The sequence below is a fragment of the Moschus berezovskii genome, chromosome 1 (assembly GCF_049115385.1).
Source record: "Moschus berezovskii isolate FMDL1 chromosome 1, NW_MosBer_1.0, whole genome shotgun sequence".
In the NCBI taxonomy this organism is placed as follows: Eukaryota; Metazoa; Chordata; class Mammalia; order Artiodactyla; family Moschidae; genus Moschus; species Moschus berezovskii.
In genome coordinates this window covers 1,217,846-1,238,538 of record NC_142460.1, presented here as the reverse complement: position 1 = coordinate 1,238,538, position 20,693 = coordinate 1,217,846, and the positions used below count along the sequence as shown (strand labels likewise).

Sequence of the window (20,693 nt, the reverse complement as noted above, 5' to 3'; positions counted from 1 at the left end):
GGAAGGCTCAAGACAATGGGAACTGAAAATGTTCACCAATGCACAGGCCCTCAGTTCCGAAACCTGACTGATCAGCACTTTTCAAGATTCTAGAAGAGCTGGAGGACTTTCCCCCAGGGAAGCTGAGATGGAGTGAAGCAGCCACTCTGTCCCCTCTGCAAGTCCCCAGAAGTGACCTCAGAGCCATAGAGCTTCCACATCCAGAGTCTGAAACCACCTCGTCAGACAAAAAGTTGGCTGGGCCAGCATCCGGCACAGTCTGCAAACCTCCCAGAAACAGGGAGTAGACCACTGAGGCTGACACACCAAGATGAGGACAGCTGCCGGCCGAGGGCACCCAGCTGCCGGGTGCCCTGACCATTCGCTGGCCAGGTGGGTAATACGGCCAGAGGGGCCTTATTTGACAGTCTCTACTCTTGAGAGTCCCTTGTACTGCAAGGAGATCCAACCAGTCCATTCTAAAGGAGATCAATCCTGGGTGTTCACTGGAAGGACTGATGCTAAAGCTGAAACTGCAATACTCTGGCCACCTCATGCGACGAGTTGACTCACTGGAAAAGACTCTGATGCTACAAAAGGTTGGGGGCAGGAGGAGACGGGGATGACAGAGAATGAGATGGCTGGATGGCATCACCGACTCTGTGGACATGAGTTTGAGTGAACTCCGGGAGTTGGCGATGGACAGGGAGGCCTGGCATGCTGTGATTCATGGGGTCGCGGAGAGTCGGACACGACTGAGCAACTGAACTGACAGACAGGTCTTTCCAACCAAATGCCTCTGCCTCCCAGTCCCTGAATGTTGATTCCAACAATTTCTCAACTGAACCCTTTCAACACTATACTCCACTTTCCTAAACAACTTGTACAAGACAGACGTGTAACTCATCCCACGTGTGAGTCATCACTACTGGTGTCAGACAATTACTCCAGTGACTCACCCTGCTATGACCCCAGACAGTTCAGCTCTGGGTTCCCTGAGCTGTGATGTTTTTACTTCCTCATCACCCTTGCCCCTCAGCACAGCATTACGAGGAAGAAAACGGGGGGCACACACAAATTCCTAGGAAGGGATGCGCTGAGAGCAAATCAACTGCTAGTGCAGAGACTCTTAACTTGGTCTCTGTGAACCTGAATGAGAAAAAATCACACCTTTATAACGTCTGGCTGAAATTTAGCACTCATTCAATTCCACAGGTAGTCACAAAATCCTGGAATTTGCACAACATCTGTGACTTCTTCACCAACAGAAACCAGAGTTTCACAAAACATTAGCACTGTACAAAAATCTCAAACTGTCACTTATACTCATCAATACTCAAAAAGAATTAGATCTGGTGTTCCATCTGTTACTACATCAGCTAATAAAAAGCAGGTCAGGAAATTCATCACAAGTTCAGTTCAATATTTTTGATAACTGTATTTCAGTATAATAGGTTCTCTTCCTGATCCTATTTTATTTTTTCTAAAACGTTTGTGCCAGGAAGAGGAGGAGACCAGAGATCTGGGGAGGGCAGGAAAGGCCCCCTGGGGCTCATGATTTGCATCACTTTTCACTTTCACACATTGGAGAAGGAAATGGCAACCCACTCCAGTGTTCTTGCCTGGAGAATCCCAGGGACGGGGGAGCCTGGTGGGCTTCCGTCTATGGGGTCACACAGAGTCGGACACGACTGAAGTGACTTAGCAGCAGCAGCAGAGGTCTCAAAGTGTTCTTCTAAACAGTTTCAATTAGTTTGCAACAAAAGTGAAAGAGTTACGCTAGAATGTTACTATTCGCCCAGTACCTTTCACTGATCCTAAGTGGTACTTTCCTAAAGTTACAAACACACTGAAACAGACACGTAAATATCCGTGCCCTAGACGACAGCGTTAGCATCCAGTATCACCAGTGTCTGCACTTAGATCGTCAGCACGGGATGTTCGCCTCTCCAGTCCTGCCTCATACCATATTTCACCAACTCTAATCCCCACCTGTAAGTCTCTAAAGAAGGAAGGGTCCTTTGGGAAAGCCCTGTGTCCGACAACTCTATTCCACAACCGTGCTGAATGAAACGCACGACTTTCTCCACGCTGGGCAAGTGAAGGAAAAAAACCGATGAAAGGCAAATTGGAGTCAGTGGGCCACCTTCTAAATCCACGTACACCTAGATTTGAGAGCATCACCAGCAACTGTATTGGCAGAATTTTCACATTTCACTTCGATTTTTCCACACAATATTCAGAAAACACTGCATAAAACATTATGCAAGTACATAAGCCCTTCCTTAACATGTCAGGAGAAATCATACAAGTATATCCAACGAAAGCTGAGGGTTTCATTTAGCATAAAGCGGATAGTGTCCCTACCAGTAGCTTCCAGTGAAAACTAAGTCTTAGGATCAAAATTGTTAATCAGAACTTCCTTACAAACGGCAAATCTACCCTGGATGGTGCAGGTCTGCGATCAAAGTTACCGAATGCACATTAGCGTCAGTACAGGTATTCCCCTCCCCCTCCCCAACATCCGCCTTCCGCCCTCGCCCCGGGACTCCGACCCCGGCAGCACGCGCTAAGACTGATTCAGGAGTCACGCATCACAAAGGAGAGCCTAACGGGCCCAGCCTCTGAACCACGACGCCGCGTCCCAGCAGCCTCTGCGCTGAAGTAGAGCAGACTCCTCTTTCCCTGCCTCTCCTGAGGTGACTCACGACCTCTCCCTCAAGGAATGTGGGGGCCGGCGGGCGGCCGGGCCGGGCCCCACACCGCCGACCTCTACTTCTAGTCGGCCGTTTACCACGCGCGACGCCCGTGTCACTCGTTCCAGACACCGCGCACTCCGGCTTCCTAACAACACGGGACCCGCCCTCCGCCTGCCGGCCTCGGGGACCCCGGAAGCCCGCGGAGCACGACGCCCCAGTCTCACGGCCCCCGAGCAACCCCGCAGTCGCCTCGCGAACGTCCGCCCCGCGCGCCCCCGCGCGGCCCCGCCCCCGCGCCCCGGACGCCGGCCCCGCCCCCGCGCGGCCCCGCCCCCGCTTGGCCCCGCCCCCGCGCGCCCCGCCCCGCCCCCCCGCGCGCCCTCAGCCCGGCCCCCGCCCCCGCGCGCGCCCCCGCGCCCCCCGCCCCGCCCGCGCAGGGGCGCGCGCCGCGCTCCGAGAGGGACGGTTAGGAGCGCGCGCTTCGCCGCGGGCCCCGCGCGGCGGCGGCGGCGGAGCCTTCCAGAAATTTCCGCGTCCCTAAGCCCACAGCGAAAAACAAGCGGGGCGCGCCCCCGCGCCGGCCCGGCCCTCAGCGCCCCTCCCCGCGGCCGCTGCTCCCCTCCCCCACCCGCGCCCCCTCCCCGCCCCCTGCCCCGGGCGGCAGGTCCGGCGCGGCCCTCCCGGGCGGCGGCGGCCCGCGGAGACCCGGCTGGCGGCGGCGGGGCGGCGGCCGCGGCGCCGGCGGGCCGGCGTGATTGATAGGGACGGGGCGGCGGAGCGGCGGCGGCGGCGGAGCGGTTGAGTGACAGCTTACCTGGGTGCCAATCTTCATCACACTGACAAGCGGCTGCAGCAATCGGGACCCGCAGTGCCGCGCCCGCGTCCAACCGTCACGCCGACGCTGGGCCACGCGACACAGCCTCGCTCAATGGGAGGAGGGCGACGCCGACGCGCGCCGCATCAATATTCACAGAGGGGGCGGGGCCTGCGGGTCCCGGGCCCCGCCCCGTCCCTGCGCCGCGGCGGCTGGAGGCGGGGCCTGGGCGCCGCGGGCGGAGAGTGAGCCGGGGGCGGGCGGTGGCCGGCCCCGCCCCCGCCTATCAGTCGGGACCCGCCCCCAGCCGCTGCGCCGCGGCGCGAAGAGCGGCCCGCCCCTCAGGCCGCGAGCCCCGCCTCACTAGTATGCAGATGAAGGCGTGGCCTGCTGGCGTCACGCCCCCTCCGCTCTTTCCTCAGAGATCGGGGGAGGTGTGTGCAGTGGGCCTGGATGGGCGAAACCATCCGCGACGGTCAGGCGGGGAGGGCGGGCAGTACCATCCGCGGGAGGAGCCCTGAATGCGCGCCCTGGCGATGCAGGGCAGGCCAGCCCCGGGTGTCCTCGGAGGCCGGGCCGTGAGGGCGTCTGGCCCCCAGGCCCCTGCTCTGCAAGGCGCCCCCTTTGCGTGCCGGTCCGAGGCAGTCCCCTGCTTTCTTCCCGGAGGTTGCGCACGTGCGCCCCGAGAGCGGCGGCAGTACCCTGCCACCATCCTGACCCCCGGCGCCCTCAGCCGCGGTCTGGGCTCCAGCCACCGCTGCAGGCTCGCCTCTGGTACCGCGCTCTGCCTTCAGGCACCTGTCCCCCGGTGGCCCACGCAGACCCCATCAGTGAAGTGGCACCGCTTAGGGCGACGCGGAAAGTATGGTGTATCTCAAGGTGGACTTTCAAACACGGTGCTGCAGCGGGCCCGCGGGTCCCTCCGGTGGCCTTGCCCTCCAGAACGTTAAGGAAAAGACAAGGCCTTTCCTACAGCAGAGGCATGAGGTCTGAACGGCTGTCCGTTTCTACAGAAATGTTCCTCCTCGGTGGGATCTCTGTCTGGAGAAGGGCTTGCGCGCTGCCCCGGGACCCAGGACTGGAACTCGTGGAGGGTGCCTGGTGATTCAGGAGGGAGTCAGTCGGGAGCCGCCGTGAAGGACCTCCCTCCTAAGTCTTCAGGACTCCTCCAGCACCAGGAAGCTGCAGGCAGTCTGCGTGGTCCTGCAGAAATGCTCCGTTTTCTAGAGAGAAGGCTGTGATAGCAGCGCCTGGGCTGGGGTGCAGTGAGCCACTGACTAGTGGAGAGTTGGAGGGAAGGGACCCCCACAATTCAGTGGTGCAGACCACCTATCTGTGTTTGCAGGGCCCAGTGCAAAGTCAGAATGAACGGTCCCTTGTTCAAGAGTCACTAAGAATTTTAAGGCAGGGACAGGAGATTATTTTACCCGGCTGGGACCCCAACTGATGGCACTGCTCACAGGCACCCTGAAGCAGCCCTGGCCTGGCTGGCCTCACCCTCTCCCAACCTAAGACTGAAACTTTCATCCGGTTCCCATCAAGTGTGTGAGGTGGCAGAGGTCTCTGTCCAGGAGAACCTGGGGGTGTGGTGTCCCCTGATGGCCCGAAACAACTGTCCCAAGGCAGTTGAGACCTAGGCCCTGCACCCCTGTCTGGCCTCTGTGCCTGGCCTCCTCTACCCGGGCCCCCCGTGATCTTCCTGCCCTTCCTTTCCTTCTCTTCATGGGGCGAGCTCCAGAGGAGAAAGGGCTGGAAGCGTCATCAGTGACACTGTGGCCCAGAGGCTCACACACCAGGGGGCCCTCTTTAGAAAAGGTAAATGAAAATGAGGTAGAAGTGGGGCCTTTGCTTTCCTCTGCCTCCACCCATGGCCTCCCCCCAGTGGTGGCACCAGGGTGGTTTATGAACAATAAAGAAAGATTTGTGCACTACAGGCGTTTCTGCCTACTTTCTTCCCAATTTCTTTGTTAAAGACTTGCTGCTATTTCCTCAAGGACCACATTTAGGCATATGAAGTAAAAAGCCACGTACAATTGTTCATAGAACTATGTGGATGACAGCAGGTGCTGTGAAGCCAGGAGGGGAGGAGGGAAGGTGGGAGCAGGCAGGCAGGTGAAGGAGCTTTGCAGGACCCATGGGGAAAGGTAGAAAGAACTCTGCTGAGGTGCCAGTGGGACACAGAGCCCCGCTCCATGCAGCCCTGTCTCAAGCTGGAGAAGGTGGGGAGAATGTAGGGGAAAGGTGAGCCTTGAACCCTGCCTGGCAGAGCATGTGAGACAGTGCACAAAGCCTGTGGCAGCCAGGATGGGGTGCAAGGTGCTGTACTGGCAGGGGAGATTGCAAGGTGAAAGCTGGAGGAGGTGCAGGGAGGCAGGATTGGGGCCATATTTAGAGGATGACTGGGATCTGGGGCTTTGGTAAGAAAAATGAGTGGGGGGGGAAACCTACAAAATAAGGGCAAGTCTCTTGGCTTGTCAAGGCAGCCAGCATGGTGGAGAATAAGCCACTTCAGTTTGCACAGGTGAGCAAGAAGTCACCAGCGATGAGTCAGACCCCATCACTGCTATGCTCAACCCCTCCAAGAGTTCCACATCTCATGTAGAGCAAAAGTGAAGTCCATGCAGTGCCTGCGAGGCCTCTACCATCCCTCTCCCCTCCACACCTCTGACCTCAGCTTCTGCCACCCTTCCCCTCACCTACTATGTTCCAGCCAGCCTCATAGCCACTCCTAGCTCACTCCAAGTGTGATTCAGCCTCAGGGCCTTTGCACTGCTGATTCCCTGTGCTTAAAGCACTCTTCTCAAAGGCGTCTCCCTGACTCTCACTCCATGAAGCCTTTCTCAACTTCACTTTCTCAAAAGAGGTTTAAAATTGCAAACTCCCAAACCATTCCCTACTGCTTCCTCCTCCTATGGTACTTCTGTAGATACATGTAGCTTGCAATGTAGCTGTGTAACTATGTAATTTATTTACATGTAACATATACAACTGTATCGGAGAAGGCAATGGCAAGCCACTCCAGTACTCTTGCCTAGAAAATCCCATGGATGGAGGAGCCTGGTAGGCTGCAGTCTGTGGGGTCGCTAAAGGTCGGACACGACTGAGCGACTTCACTTTCACTTTCACACGTTGGAGAAGGAAATGGCAACCCACTCCAGTGTTCTTGCCTGGAGAATCCCAGGGACGGGGGAGCCTGGTGGGCTTCCGTCTATGGGGTCACACAGAGTCGGACACGACTGAAGTGACTTAGCAGCAGCAGCATACAACTGTATAACCATGTAGCTTACTTACATGTAATGTACAATGCAACCACATAACCATGTAACTTTTACTGTGTCTATCCTCCAATACCACCCCTGCCCCCGTTCAGTTCAGTTCAGTTCAGTCGCTCAGTTGTGTCCGACTCTCCGCGACCCCATGAGTTACAGCACGCCAGGCCTCCCTGTCCATCACCAACTCCCGGAGTTCACTCAAACTCCTGTCCACAGAGTCGGTGATGCCATCCAGCCATCTCATTCTCTGTCGTCCCCTTCTCCTCCCGCCCCCAACCTTTCCCAGCATCAGAGTCTTTTCCAGTGAGTCAACTCTTCGCATGAGGTGGCCAAAGTATTGCAGTTTCAGCTTTAGCATCAGTCCTTCCAATGAACACCCAGGATTGATCTCCTTTAGAATGGACTGGTTGGATCTCCTGGAGGTACAAGGGACTCTCAAGAGTCTTGTCCAACACCACCATTCAAAAAGCATCAATTCTTCGGCGATCAGCTTTCTTCACAGTCCAACTCTCACATCCAAACATGACCACAGGAAAAACCATAGCCTTGACTAGACGGACCTTTGTTGGCAAAGTAATGTCTCTGCTTTTTAATATACTGTCAAGGTTGGTCATAACTTTCCTTCCAAGGAGTAAGTGTCTTTTAATTTCATGGCTGCCATCAGCATCTGCAGTGATTTTGGAGCCCAAAAAAAATAAAGTCTGACACTGTTTCCACTGTTTTTCCATCTATTTCCCATGAAGTGATGGGACCAGATGCCATGATCTTTGTTTTCTGAATGTTGAGCTTCAAGCCAACTTTTTCCACTCTCCTCTTTCACTTTGAAGAGGCTTTTGAGTTCCTCTTCACTTTCTGCCATAAGGGTGGTGTCATCTGCATATCTGAGGTTATTGATATTTCTCTCAGCAATCTTGATTCCAGCTTGTGCTTCTTCCAGCCCAGCGTTCCTCATGATGTACTCTGCATATAACTTAAACAATACACACACATAAATAATAGAATCTAAGCTCCAGCTCCAATACTTTGGCCACCTCATGCGACGAGTTGACTCACTGGAAAAGACTCTGATGCTGGGAGGGATTGGGGGCGGGAGGAGATGGGGACGACAGAGCATGAGATGGATGGATGGCATCACCAACTCAATGGACATGAGTTTGAGTGAACTCCGGGAGTTGGTGATGGACAGGGAGGCCTGGCGTGCTGTGATTCATGGGGTCGCGAAGAGTCGGACACGACTGAGCGACTGAAGTGAACTGAACTGAAGCTCCAGAAGACCAAGAATTTTACTCTGTTTTGTTCACTAATGTACGCCAAGCACCCGTGCTAGTACCTGGCAAGTAAATATTTGTAGAATGCATGAACCAGTGCTTCTAATACATGGTGTATTGGCTACCTATTGCTTTGTAACAAATTATCCCAAACTTAGTGACTTAAAACAACATATATTATCTCACAGTCTCTGTGGGCCGGGAATCTGGGCATAACTTGACTGAGCCCTGTGCCTCAGGGCGGGTCATGAGTGGCCTCCAGGGCTGTGGTCTCACTTGATGGCTTGACTGGGGAAGGATCCACTTCCTACCTCACATGTTTGTGGGCAGATGGACTGAGGGCCTCAGGTCCTTCTGGTTTTTGGCTGGAGCCCTGTTCAGTTTCTTTGCCACATGGACCTCTCCAGGGAGGAGATGGAGAGGAGAAGAGCCAGCAGCTTGCTTCATCAAAGCCAGCAAGAAACAGAGTCAGTGTGGAAGACAGAAGTTGCAGTGTTGTATAAAGTAATCCCAGAAGCATCTTCCAATTGCCCTTGTCTACTCTGTTGGTTAGAAGCATGTCTCAGGTCCTGCCCAAATACAGGGGGAGGGGGAACCAGGAAGACACAAACAGCAGGGAGAGAGAATCCCCCAGGACCATCTTAGAGCCTGCCCACATGGCATTCATTTTTCTGTGTAAAAGAGCCACTGTGGTGTAGTCAGGAGAGCCCTGGGCTTGCAGTCTACAGTGCTGGATGTGGACAAGTGGCAAAGCCACGTGAATGTGGATGAGGCCACTTCACCTCCCTGAGATCCAGTTCCCTGCTTTCCATGGGGATGGTCGTGCATCTCTCAGGGGATTCTGCAGAGGAGGCAGTGAGCTGTGTAGGAAGGCCTCCAGCATACATGCGGATGTCCATGGTTCTTCAGGCTTGAGCCCCCGTTTTCTCCAGAGGACAGTTCAACAATGAAGTCCCTAGAAGATGAGGGTAGGAGACACTGCCCTCACCTGTGACACGGCCTCCTTGAGGGCCCCAGCCCAATGCAACAGGGAAATGGCAGCCATGGCAGTGTTAAGCATGATGTTGGCCCGAGACAGAATCATGACTCTCAGGCAGACATGCAATCAACGGGTGGCAAACAGCTTCCTGAACTCACTGATTGATTGAGGGAATAGTAAGATGTCACAGCCTGATCAAAGGAAAATGCGAAGAACAAACACTTATATAGGCTGGAATGTTGGCGTGAACTCACAATTTGTGCAAACCTGGCTTTGAGTGGAAGGACTGAGAGCCATGGGGTGAGGGTTGTCCCTTCATCACATAGTTGACAACGGAGGGACATCTGCATTGTCACCCATTCCTGACAACTTAGACTGTAGAATAGCTCAAAGACAATGAAAAACTGGAATCAGAAAACCCAGAAGGTTGAGCTCTAAAGAGAGCAGAGTTTCCCACTGGAGATGCCCAGCAAACCTTTCGCTTGTTCCAGGTCTCCTTATACTGGTAACACACTAGTGTGTTACTTTGCTGGGGCCGCTGTAACAAAGTGCCACAGGCTGCCTGTGAGTGCCTGTGCTTCAATGATTTCATGTATGTTTGCATTTATTGGCTGTGCTGGGTCTCTGCTGCTGCTCGGGCTTTTCTCTCGTTGCGGTAAGCAGGGACTGCTCTCTAGTTATGGTGCTTCTCATTGGGGTGGCGTCTCTTGTTGCTGAGCATGGGCGCATGGGCTCCAGGAGTTGCAGCACACGGGCTTAGTTGCCCCGCAGCACATGGAATCTTCCCGGACCAGACCGAACCAGCGTCTCCTGCATTGGCAGGTGTTTCTTTACCACTCAGCCACCAAGGAAGCTCCAGACTGCATGGTTAAACAACAGAGTTATTCTCTCAAGTCTGGAGGCTAGGAGTCCAAGGTCAAGGTGTGGACAGAGCTGGTTCCTTCTGAGCCTGGAAGGGAAAAATACGTCCCAGGCTCTTCCTGAGTTTCTGGTGGTTTACTGGCCACCTTCGGTGTTCCTTGGCTTGTAGAAATATCACCCAGATTCCTGCTTTTGTGGTGTTTTCACTGTGCACCTCTATGGGCCCAGTCTTCCCCTGTTTGTAATGATCCAGCTTACTTGGGTAACTCTCTGTCAACTTAAAATCTGATCATCAGGAAAATGTTTACTGAGGAAGCATCCTGGGGGTGCGGGTGGGGGAGCGGTGGGAACACTGTGGTGAACCTTGTCTCCCAGACTTGCATGCTGGCCAGGCATGCTCCCCTGAGATGAAGCTGAGACTATGAAACATGAGTCAAAATATTTTTGGTTGTTGTTCAGTCACTAGGTCGTTGCCGACTCTGTGTGACCCCATACGCTGCAGCACACCAGGCTTCCCTGTCCTTCACTGTGTCGCGGAGTTTGCTCAAATTAGTGTACATTGAATCAGTGATGCTACCTAACTGTTTCTTCCTCTGCCACCCCCTTCTCCTTTTGCCTTTAATCTTTCCCAGCATCAGAGTCTTTATCAATGTGTCAGCTCTTTGCGTCAGGTGGCCAAAGTATTGGAGCTTCAGCATCAGTCCTTCCAATGAATATTCAGGGTTGATTTCCTTTAGGACTGACTGGTTTGATCTCCTTGCTGTCTAAGAGACTCTCAAGGATCTTCTCCAGTACCACAATTCAAAAGTGTCAGTTCAGTGCTCAGCTTTCTTTATGAGCCAACTCTCACATCTGTACATGACTACTGGAGAAAACATAGCTTTGACTATATGAACTTTTATCAGCAAAGCAATATCTCTACTTTTTAATATGCTGTCTAGGTTTGCCATAGCTTTCCTTCCAAGGAGCAAGTGTCTTTTATTTTCATGGCTGGAGTCACTGTCCACAGTGATTTTTGAGCCTAAGAAAATAAAATCTGTCATACACACACACACACACACGTATGTATCAGCTGCTACTACAAAAAGCCAACTTCCTCCCAGTTTTATCCTGACCTTTTATTAACCAAGTTTTTAAACTAAGTCTTCTTCATATAAATAAGTTCCCTGATACAAACTCATGTTTTTAGGCTGTGAAACCAGTTTTCTTCTTATCATTTTCAGGCACCCAGAGTCTTAACTGTAATACTGGATCTTCACCTAGATTTTTGCTACGTAAACTATATTGTTCAGTTAAAAAAAAAAAAAGAACATGAAGCACCACCTGAGGACAGCAGTAGCGGTTCCCGGCTTTTCCCTGTGTGCACAGCCTTTGACAACTTTGTCAGTGAAAGAGCTTTGTCCCGGCCATGCCCCAGAACAGCTGTGCCCACAGCACGAAGCTTTGCCTGCGGCTCCTATTTCACAGTAATCATCTCTCCTGCTCTCGTCGTGGTCATACCACGACGACTGCCCACTCCTCAGACCGACCACGAGTTTGGGAAATTGGCTGCTCCCGATGAAAGCTGGGTGGCGACCTTTACAGCAGGACCCCATCAGACCTCCTTGGGCTACTCAGCTGCCAGTGACACAGTGACCTGGCCGCTTGTTGGCAACCAGCAACTTTCCAAACCCAGCTGCTGCCTCAGCTTCCTTTGCGACCGGGCCAGTTTCTAAATTAGGTTCACAGTCAAGAGGCATGGTCTGTGATGTCGTGCATGTGAAAATCTGTTTCTCCTTGAAGTACAAAAGTAATACCAACAAAAGCTTTTGCAGGGCTGAGCTCACTTTGTTCTAGTCTTGGCCACCGGTGTCGGGGGTCCAGGGAGGTGGATGGACAAAACCCACCTCTGCCCAAAGCATCCAGCCAGGCTGTGCACCCACTTCCTGGTCTGAGAAACGGAACCAATAATCAAAATTCAACTTCTCTTTGTTGTTTTCTGTGAAAAGTGATCCACTTTAAACATTACTCGAAGGTCCCTGGCTTATTTCACTGAGCTCAGGGTCTTCAGCATTCTTCCATGTTGTAGCTCGTGACAGGAGTCCCTTCTTTTTTAAGGTGGACTAATATTTCATAGTCAGAATAGAGCACTTCTTGTTTATCCATTCACCAGGCAGTGGACACTCGGACTGTGTCCACCCTGTGGCTACTGTGAATAGTGCTGGTGTGAACGCAGTGTACAGATATGTTTCACAAATGGAATTACTGGATCATACAGTAATTTTATTTTTAATTGCTTGAGGTATTGCCATACCATTTTCTACAGTGGCCATGTAATTTGACATTCCCATCAGCAAGGCCCAAGGGCTGCAATTTCTCCACATCTTTGCCAAAAGTTATTATTTTCTGGTTTTTGATAGTGACCATTCTCATGGGTGTTAGGTACTAGCAATGATTTTTAAGACTCCTTTGCTTTCAATTTTCTTTTGCTGTCTTTCCCTCCCCTCTTACCTTCTGAAATACTTAAGAGGTTTTATATATATATATCTCATAAAAAGAATTTCGTAAAATGAGGAATTGGGAAGTTTAAAGTTAAATTTCCCAGAGGGGTTGGAATGAATCACTTTATACCACACTGAACTCTCCCAGCCAGAGCCTGCCCTGTCATACTTTACAGCTGGATTTGGGGTTCATGAAAACATACTGTATTATAAATTAAAACTAAGAGACTGCTTTAAACTCATTTTATTAATTTATTTAAACTTACAATAAAAACTGATTCCCTCTTACTCAATGATAAACAGCATTCTATGAAAAATCATTATTTTAAAAAAATGATTAGTGAGAACAGTGGCAGGCGTCATATTTCTGCAAATCTCTTCAACGTCTAGCTTAAGGGAAGACAGTGGGATTCTCATGTCCGCTTCTGTGTTCAGTCTGTTATAATGTGTGGTTTCAGTTGATGTCTGTGAAGAAAACGTGGCCTTGTGGAGATGGGTAGCAGGATAATGGAGGAGAGCTTACATAGATTCTCCACCTGACATGAGGACATTTCTTTCAGGTTCACTGCCATGTGGACTCCAGCACCATAGCAATGAGCCTTTCCTAGTGTAGACCAAACCCCGCTGGTCTCTCTGGCTGGCTGGCTGGATCTGTTTCTCACACATGATTTTGTAACATGGCCATTCAGTCATTTGGAAAATATTAATTCCCTGAGGTATGCACTTATTCCAAATGTTGACCCATTTCAGCGTGTCTGGGCTCAGTCATCAGTCGCGTCTGACTCTTCGCAGCCCCGTGGACTGTAGCCTGCCAGGTTTCTCTGTCAATGGAATTTTCCAGGCAAGAATACTGGAGTGGGTTTCCATTGCCACCTGCAGGGACTCTTCCCTACCCAGGGATCGAACCTGTGTCTTTTGCGGCTCCTGCATTAGCAGGCAGATTCTTTACCACTGAGCCACCTGGGAAGCCCAACCCATTTCACCAGACATTATAAGATGTATGCATTCAGTGTTCACAGCAGCATTACTTACAATAGCCAAGACGTGCAAACAACCTAGGTGTGACACTGTCTTTCCTTTGTGGTGAGAGCATGGCAAGGAGCTGCTCAGGGACAAACAAGCAGGGGCTGATGCCAGGTCTTCACCAGGGGCCCAGAAAATGCAAGGAACGTCTTAGTATTATCAGATAAGTACTTTTTTGTATCATTTATTTTTCAATTGAAGTATAGTTTATTTACAATGTTGTGTTAGTTGCAAGTGTACAGCAAAGTAATTCAGTTATAAATACATGTATGTACTTTTTTTTCAGATTTTTTTCCATTGTGGGTTACTTATAATTCCCTGTGCTCTACAGTGGGTCCTTGTCATTTACCTCTTTTATGTACAGTAGTGTGTATCTGTTAATCCCAGACTGCTAATTTTTAAAAGGAGTATTGACCATGCTGATCCCTGAAAGGGTCTGGACGCCCTCGCTTTGAGAAAAGCTGGTTAGGCGTGTGTGTCCCATGGGAGAATGCTGTCCTTGGAATGGTTTCTGGTTAGTTACCTGCCAGACCTCTCCAATATTGTCTTCTCCTTGCCATCTTTCCCTGCTTATTGTCCTGTAGCTGGGAGCCAGCACAGTGCGAGGTCCCAAGCGGGTGTTCAGTGGTCCGTGTGACCCTTCCTCTTTTGATCTGGAGCAGAACGCTCATTTCACACACTCCCCCCGGCCCTCTCACTCCGCAGGAACCGCACAAATATCGTCTGGGCCCATCATTACAAATCGCTCAGTTCTGTAATCCCGTAAGAGATCCTTTGCGAGGAGGTTGCCAAACAGCCGACATGTGACGACAGCAGCAGGACGGAGCAACCAGCACATGCGCCCGGTTGTCCAGGAATTTAACAGGATTCAAGTCGTACAAAGCACATTCTCACACCGCAATGGAACTTACCACGAATCAGCAACAGAGATGACAGGAACCTTCCCATCCCACCCCCCAATATTTGGACCCTGTATCACACACCCTTGGGGCAGAGTACACAGAACACAAGGTTTGCCCTTCTGACTATCTGCAGGCATCGGGTCACGGTCTTGAGCACAGGTAGCCCCACCATCCCCTTCTATCTGTAGTGCTCCATCGTCTTGCAGAGCTGAGGCTCTGGGCCGTGGAACGGTAGCTCCCCGCCCCTGGGGGAGGGAGGTGAGGGGGTCACAGCTCTGCCTTCTGTCTCTGCCTCATTGGAGGGGAATTGGGCAATGTTTGTCTTTCGGTGATTGGTTTATGGCACTGGGCACGGTGTCCTCGGGGGTTCACCCATGTGGTGGTGTGGGGCCGAATTTCCTTCCCTTATAAGGCTGAATGATAATCGTGCTGTATTCTAAAAGAGAGAAAGAGAGAGAGGATTTCTTGATTAGGTCAATAAACAGTCAAAACATGATAATCAGCCAGAGGGTGGCTGCAGTGGAGGGGAACAGACCGCACAGCAGGAAGGAGAAGGCTCGGGGTTCTGGGCGGACAGGGGACTGGGCTGCAGCCAGCACCCAGGTCCTGTTTTAAGGGAGGTGCCCACTCTGACAGGCTGGAGGAGACACGAGGCCAGAGCTGTGAGGTGACCCAGGGTGTGCGGCTGTCACTAGGCATGGTCTCAGCCACCTTGGGTCTGGACGGGATTCCTGGGGCTTTGGGATGGTTAGTTTCATGTGTCTGCAGGGCTGGGTGGGGGTGCCCAATTGTGTGGTCAAACATCAGTCTAGATGCTGATGTTTGAGTCTGACTTTGAGTACAGCAGGTCACCCTCTGCAACGCAGGTGGGCCTCACCCAACGAGTTGAAGGACTTAAGAGGAAAGGTTGACTTTCCCTGGGGAAGAAGGAGTTTTCCTAGCAGACTGCTTCCCTGAACTTCCAGCCTGCTAACCTGCTTGCACACGTTAGGCTTGCCAGCACCCACACGGCACGAGCCAGTTCCTTAAAAACAGTCTCTGTCTATGTGTGTGTAGCTGTCACGTCAGTCCCTCAGTCATGTCTGACTCTGTGATCGCCCTGAACTGTAGCCCGCCAGGCTCCTCTGTCCATGGGATTCTACAGGCAAGAGTACTGGAGTGGATTGTCATTCCCTTCTCCAGCAGATCTTCCTGACCCAGGGATCAAAAACCAGTCTCCTGCATTGCAGATGGATTCTTTACCATCTGAGCCACCAGGGAAGCCGCATGTGTGTGGACATGTATCTGTGTATCTTTCCTCCTTTTACACAGGACATGGACATGAACTTGGGCAAACTTTGGGAGATGGTGAGGGACAGAGTCCATGGGGTTGCAAAGAGTCAGACACGACTGGGTGACTGAGCAACAAAAGCAGCGACAATCTGTCCGTCTGTCTATCTCTCCATCCTGCTGGTTCTGATCCTCTGGAGACCTCTAAAACAGGACCCCTTTCTGTCTCTATACTGTAGGTCCTCATACACTGAGGCCACCAGGAGAGCAGCGGGCTTCCTTTTTTTACTGCACCATTCCATCCTTTCCTACTGTGGCCAGCAAGGTCCCAGTGGGAGGGCCCTGGAGGGCTTGTGTCTGGCTTCTTCCTAGAGGGATGATACAGTTGGGGGCTCAGTCCCACAAGACATGCTTTTGAGTCCCGCTTCCTCTCTGCCCACAGCCATCAGGGTCCTTGGGAAGGGTGTCCTGCCTGGAAGGGCTCACCTGCCTGGCTGAGCAAGAGTAAGTGAGGAGAGAGATCAGAGAGGATGCACAGACAGGCGGATGACTGCCAGCCTCTCTCTCAACCCTGCCCAGCGGCTGGCCATGCTGACGTTTGCAGGGCCTGGGCTCTCTGTGGCTTGACGGGTAAGGCTGACAATGGAGGTCCGGGGGAGAGGGAGGAGGAGCTGGCGCGCTGTCCTCCTGCCCTTGAGATGGCTCAAAATTAGCACAAAAAGGAGCATGGAAACAAAACACTTTTTTCTTTTCTTCTTGCCCCCAAATTCTTGGCTGTTTTCCAAATCTTGCTGAAATGAATGTTTACCCTCTCTTGAGAAATCGGAAACAGAGCTGGTGTTTCTACAATGTATTTTCAATGAGAACGAAAGACAGAACCAAGTCTGGGTGGCTGGCTGGCTGGCCGATGGCTGGCCGTCCTGTAGGCTGCACCGCCCTGTCTCTGTCTGTCGGACTGGGTGACCTCTCATGTGCTTGCATCTACACATATTACATGATCCAAATGCAGTTTTAGATAATGCAGATCAATATGTTTCTCTGGTGCAAATATTAGGGCCAGTAGAAAGATTAAAGAACAGACTTATTACAGGAAAACAGTACTCATGCAGTTAGACACCTGGAAGAAAACTCTGGGTCCCTTTATATGGGGAGAAAACTGTCCGGACAAGTTGAAGGCTCTTGGCAGCCCTGAGGGGCCATGAAGACAGGCTGGGCCCTCATCCCGCTGGGGCTGTTCAGGCTTAACTACCTCTTCAGGGCACCCTCCGTGACTGCCTTCAATTTGAACAAAGAACACAGACGCTTTCCTGGTCGGGATTCAGACGTCTTGTTTAACAATGAGATGGAACCCTGTATAATTAGCTAAGCGTTTGCCAATTGCATATAAAAGCTTTCAAAGCCTTTTTAAAAACATTTCTCACTTACTCAGATTTCCCTGCAACCTTATTTATCTCACATCTTATTATCTCATAGTTGAAGTGTTTGCTAACAAAGATGTTTCCACTCCTGGCTTGTTCTAACCCTCAGCCATCCTGAATTCCTGAAGACACATTTGCTCTCTGTTTTTAAAAATTAGGGAGGCCTTGAGCTACAGAGTAATTTGGGGTACATGTTTGGTGCGTTTTTAGCAAGGTGTGCATTGCCTTTCTCCACAATTATAGTTTCTTGAAACAGCTGTGGGTCCCTGTTTCTGAGCCCTGGAAGAGTTACTGCCTCCCCCTCCTCCATCAGTCACTTCAGCGGCTCAGGCGGAGGAACACACACCCTCAACCTGGCAGAGATGTTCTTCTTCTTTTTTTTTAATGATTATTATTTTTTTTTAACTTACTTCTTTTTGGCTGTGCTGGGCCTTCTTTGCTGCCCGAGGGCTTTCTCTAGTTGCAGTGAGTGGGGGCTACTCTTCCAAATGAGGGCTTCTTGGTGCCATCGCTTCTCTTGCTGTGAAACATGGGCTCTAAGCTTGCAGGCTCAGTAGTTGAGGTGTGGCAGCTTAGTTGCTCTGCAGCATGTGGGATCTTAGTTCCCTGACCAGGGATGGAACCCACACCCTCTGCATCAGAAGGCAGTTTCTGAACCACTGGACCACCAGGGAAGTCCCTGGGAGGGATGCTCTTGATAAAACCCTGAGGCATTCTTTTCCTTAGAAGTTTTTTTTTTTTTTTTGGTGGGGGGACCAGTCTTTAGCTGATGCACTTTGTCTTATCACAGAAAGCTCAGGGGTTTGTAAGAAGCCCACAGCATAGTCTCAAGCAGGGGCAGGTTTGCTGGTCTGCAACAATGCAGGATGAACTCTGATGCTTCCCTGGTGGCTCAGTAAAGAATCCACTTGCAATGCAGGAGACCTGGCTTTGATCCCTGGATTGGGAAGATCCCCTGGAGAAGGGTATAGCAACCCGTCCAGTATTCTTGCCTGGAGAATTCCATGGACAGAGGAGCCTGGTGGGCTACAGTCCATAGGGTCCCAAAGAGTAGGACACGACTGAGTGACTCTCATTTTTTTTCAAGTCACCAAACACACTTCTTCCAACATAGCCCCAGTGTTGTGATGGGCACAGCTTTCCTGGGTGAATCAGCCCCTCCCATTGGCTCACAAATTCCCCACACTCAGGGCATCCCCTCGTGTCAACGTGAATTGGGTTGGTGGGAATTAACCAGCTTCTGCATCACCTTTTTTTTTTTTTGGAAAGTGAAAGTGAAGTCACTCAGTCGTGTCTGACTCTTTTCGACCACATGGACTGCAGTCTACCAGGCTCCTCCGTCCATGGGATTCTCCAGGCAAGAATCCTGGAGTGGGTTGCCATTTCCTTCTCCAGGGGATCTTCCTGACCCAGGGATTGAACCCAGGGATCGAACCCTGGTCTCCTGCATTGGAGGCAGATGCTTTAACCTCTGAGCCACAAGGGAAGCCCTTCTTTTGGGAGGGTGGGTGATATAATTGCTTTACAATGTTGAGTTAGTTTCTGCGGTGTGACAGAGTGAATCAGCTGTACATAGATATACACATCCCTGCCCTCTTGAGCCTTCCTCCCACCCCGCATCCCACCCCTGGAGTCATCGCAGAGCACCAAGCTGAGCTCCCTGTGCTGTGCAGCAGCTCCCCACCAGATACCTATTTTACACACAGCGCTGTGTAAGGTCAGTGCTGCTCTCCCAGGTCACCCCAGCCTTCCCTTATCCCTCCGTTCTCTACATGTGCATCTTTATTCCCTGCATCTTGTTTGTATTCACTGTGCTCATCTGCCTTTGGAAACCCGTGATTTATAAATAAGTATTTATTATTGACCATTGACAAGATGGGAAATGTTATGCATGTGGAACTCCAGAAATAAATCATCAATGACGGGACAACCCATGTTTTATCTATTGCAAGTATATTTCCTGCATCAACGGTTTGCCCAGATGGCCTTCCAGTCTGTCATATGAAGATGAGATCTTCCCATGGAGCAAATGATGTTTTGAAAGCTTTATTTTCCTCTTTCACAGCCCTGCTTCCCCTGGGTTCTGGTCTACTTTCTGTCTCCTTGTCAACAATCCCTCAAGGTGTGATGCAATCATTTGAGGGCTATGGAGTCAAACTCGGTCTTGTGTTGTTTACGAGCCATCCTTCTCCACGGGACGGAATGTGCTCTAAGGACAGGTCACGTGTGGTACACAGGGGCAGGTGTTACTGTTATCTTTTCAACCTTTTTATTTTGGAAATTTTTGTTTGCACAGAAGTAGAAGGAAGGGGCTTCCCTGTAGCCCAGTGACTAAGACTCCAAGCTCCCAATGTGCAGGGGGCCTGGGTTCTATCCCTTGTCAGAGGACTAGATCCCACACACCACAGCTAAGACCTGGAGCACCAAATAAATAAGCAAAATATTTTTTTAAAAGTAGAGGGGAGAGTATCATGAACATGTGTGACCCATCATTCGGCTATAAGATTGTCAATATTTTGCCAATTTTTTATGACTTTTTTCCCTCAGCTTTTCATTATTAGAGTAATAGTTGATTTACAATGTTGTGTTAGGTTCTGACATACAACAGAATGATAATATATATTATCCGAATTCTTTTTATGGATTCTTTTCCATTACAGACACTAAATACAGTTCCCTGTGCCATACAGCAGGTCCTTGTTTATTTTATGTATAGCAGTGTGAATATGTGTATTAGTCGCTCAGTTGGCTCAGTCGTATCTGACTCTTTGTGATCTGTCCATGGGATTCTCCAGGCAAGAATGCTGAAGCGGGTTGCCATGCCCTCCTCCAGGTGAATATACTGACCCCAAACTCCTAACTTATCCCTTCCCCACCCTTTCCCCTTTGGTAACCACGAGTCTGTTTTTGATGTCTGTGAGTCTCTTTCTGTTTTGCAATAAGTCCATTTGTATCTCTCTTAGATCCCACGCAGAAGTGACATCATATGATGGATTTGTCTCTGACATACTCCACTCAGCATGATAATCTCTGGGTCCACCCATATTGCTGCAAGTGACAGTATTTCATTCTGGGGTAGTTGAGTAACACTCCATTGTATATATGTACCACACCTTCTTTGTCCATCCCTCTGTCAGCATTTTGCCTGTCTTGTTTCATCTATTTCCCATCCTTTTCTCTCCTCACACAGTGAGTGAAAATCGCTCAGTCATGTCCAGCTATTTGTGACCCCATGGACAGTAGCCTACCAGGCTCCTCTGTCCATGGAATTCTCCAGGCAAGAACAAAGGAGTGTGTTGCCATGCCCTCCTCCAGGGGATCTTCCTGACCCAGGGACTGGACCCGGATCTCTGGCATTGCAGGCGGACTCTGTTCCATCTCCTCACATAATTTAAAACAAGTCCCAGACAGTGTAGTGTCTCACTACTTTACGGGAAAATGGAGGCACTGAAAAGTGAAGACTCTCACCCAAAATGAAACACCGAGTCTGCGGGGGAAGATTGGTCCCAGAAGCCACTTTCCCTCCACCCTAACAGTACTCCTGCCAACCGAAGCTCCCTTCTGCACGCGGGCTGACTTACTCGTGCACCGAGCACATCACCCACGACACAATGCCGGAGGTATCCAAACAGATTCATCACAGAGAGTTATGTCAGCCCACAAGCATTTAAATTAAGGGCTCACTCCCTGAAAGTAAAAAATCAAAGCTGCTCTAAAGAATAACTAGGA

The 20,693-nt window shown here is 50.9% G+C and overlaps 1 protein-coding gene across 1 annotated transcript in view; it reads right to left on the bottom strand.

Moving 5' to 3' along the window:
- The window catches only part of PKNOX1 (PBX/knotted 1 homeobox 1), a 45,400-nt gene extending 41,777 nt beyond the window's left edge, over positions 1–3,623 (bottom strand). The window contains exon 1 of the mRNA XM_055414724.2: positions 3,493–3,623. The gene's annotated coding sequence lies outside the window, so the exon portion shown is untranslated. The remainder of the gene's footprint in view (positions 1–3,492) is intronic.
- Between the last annotated feature and the right edge of the window lie 17,070 nt (positions 3,624–20,693).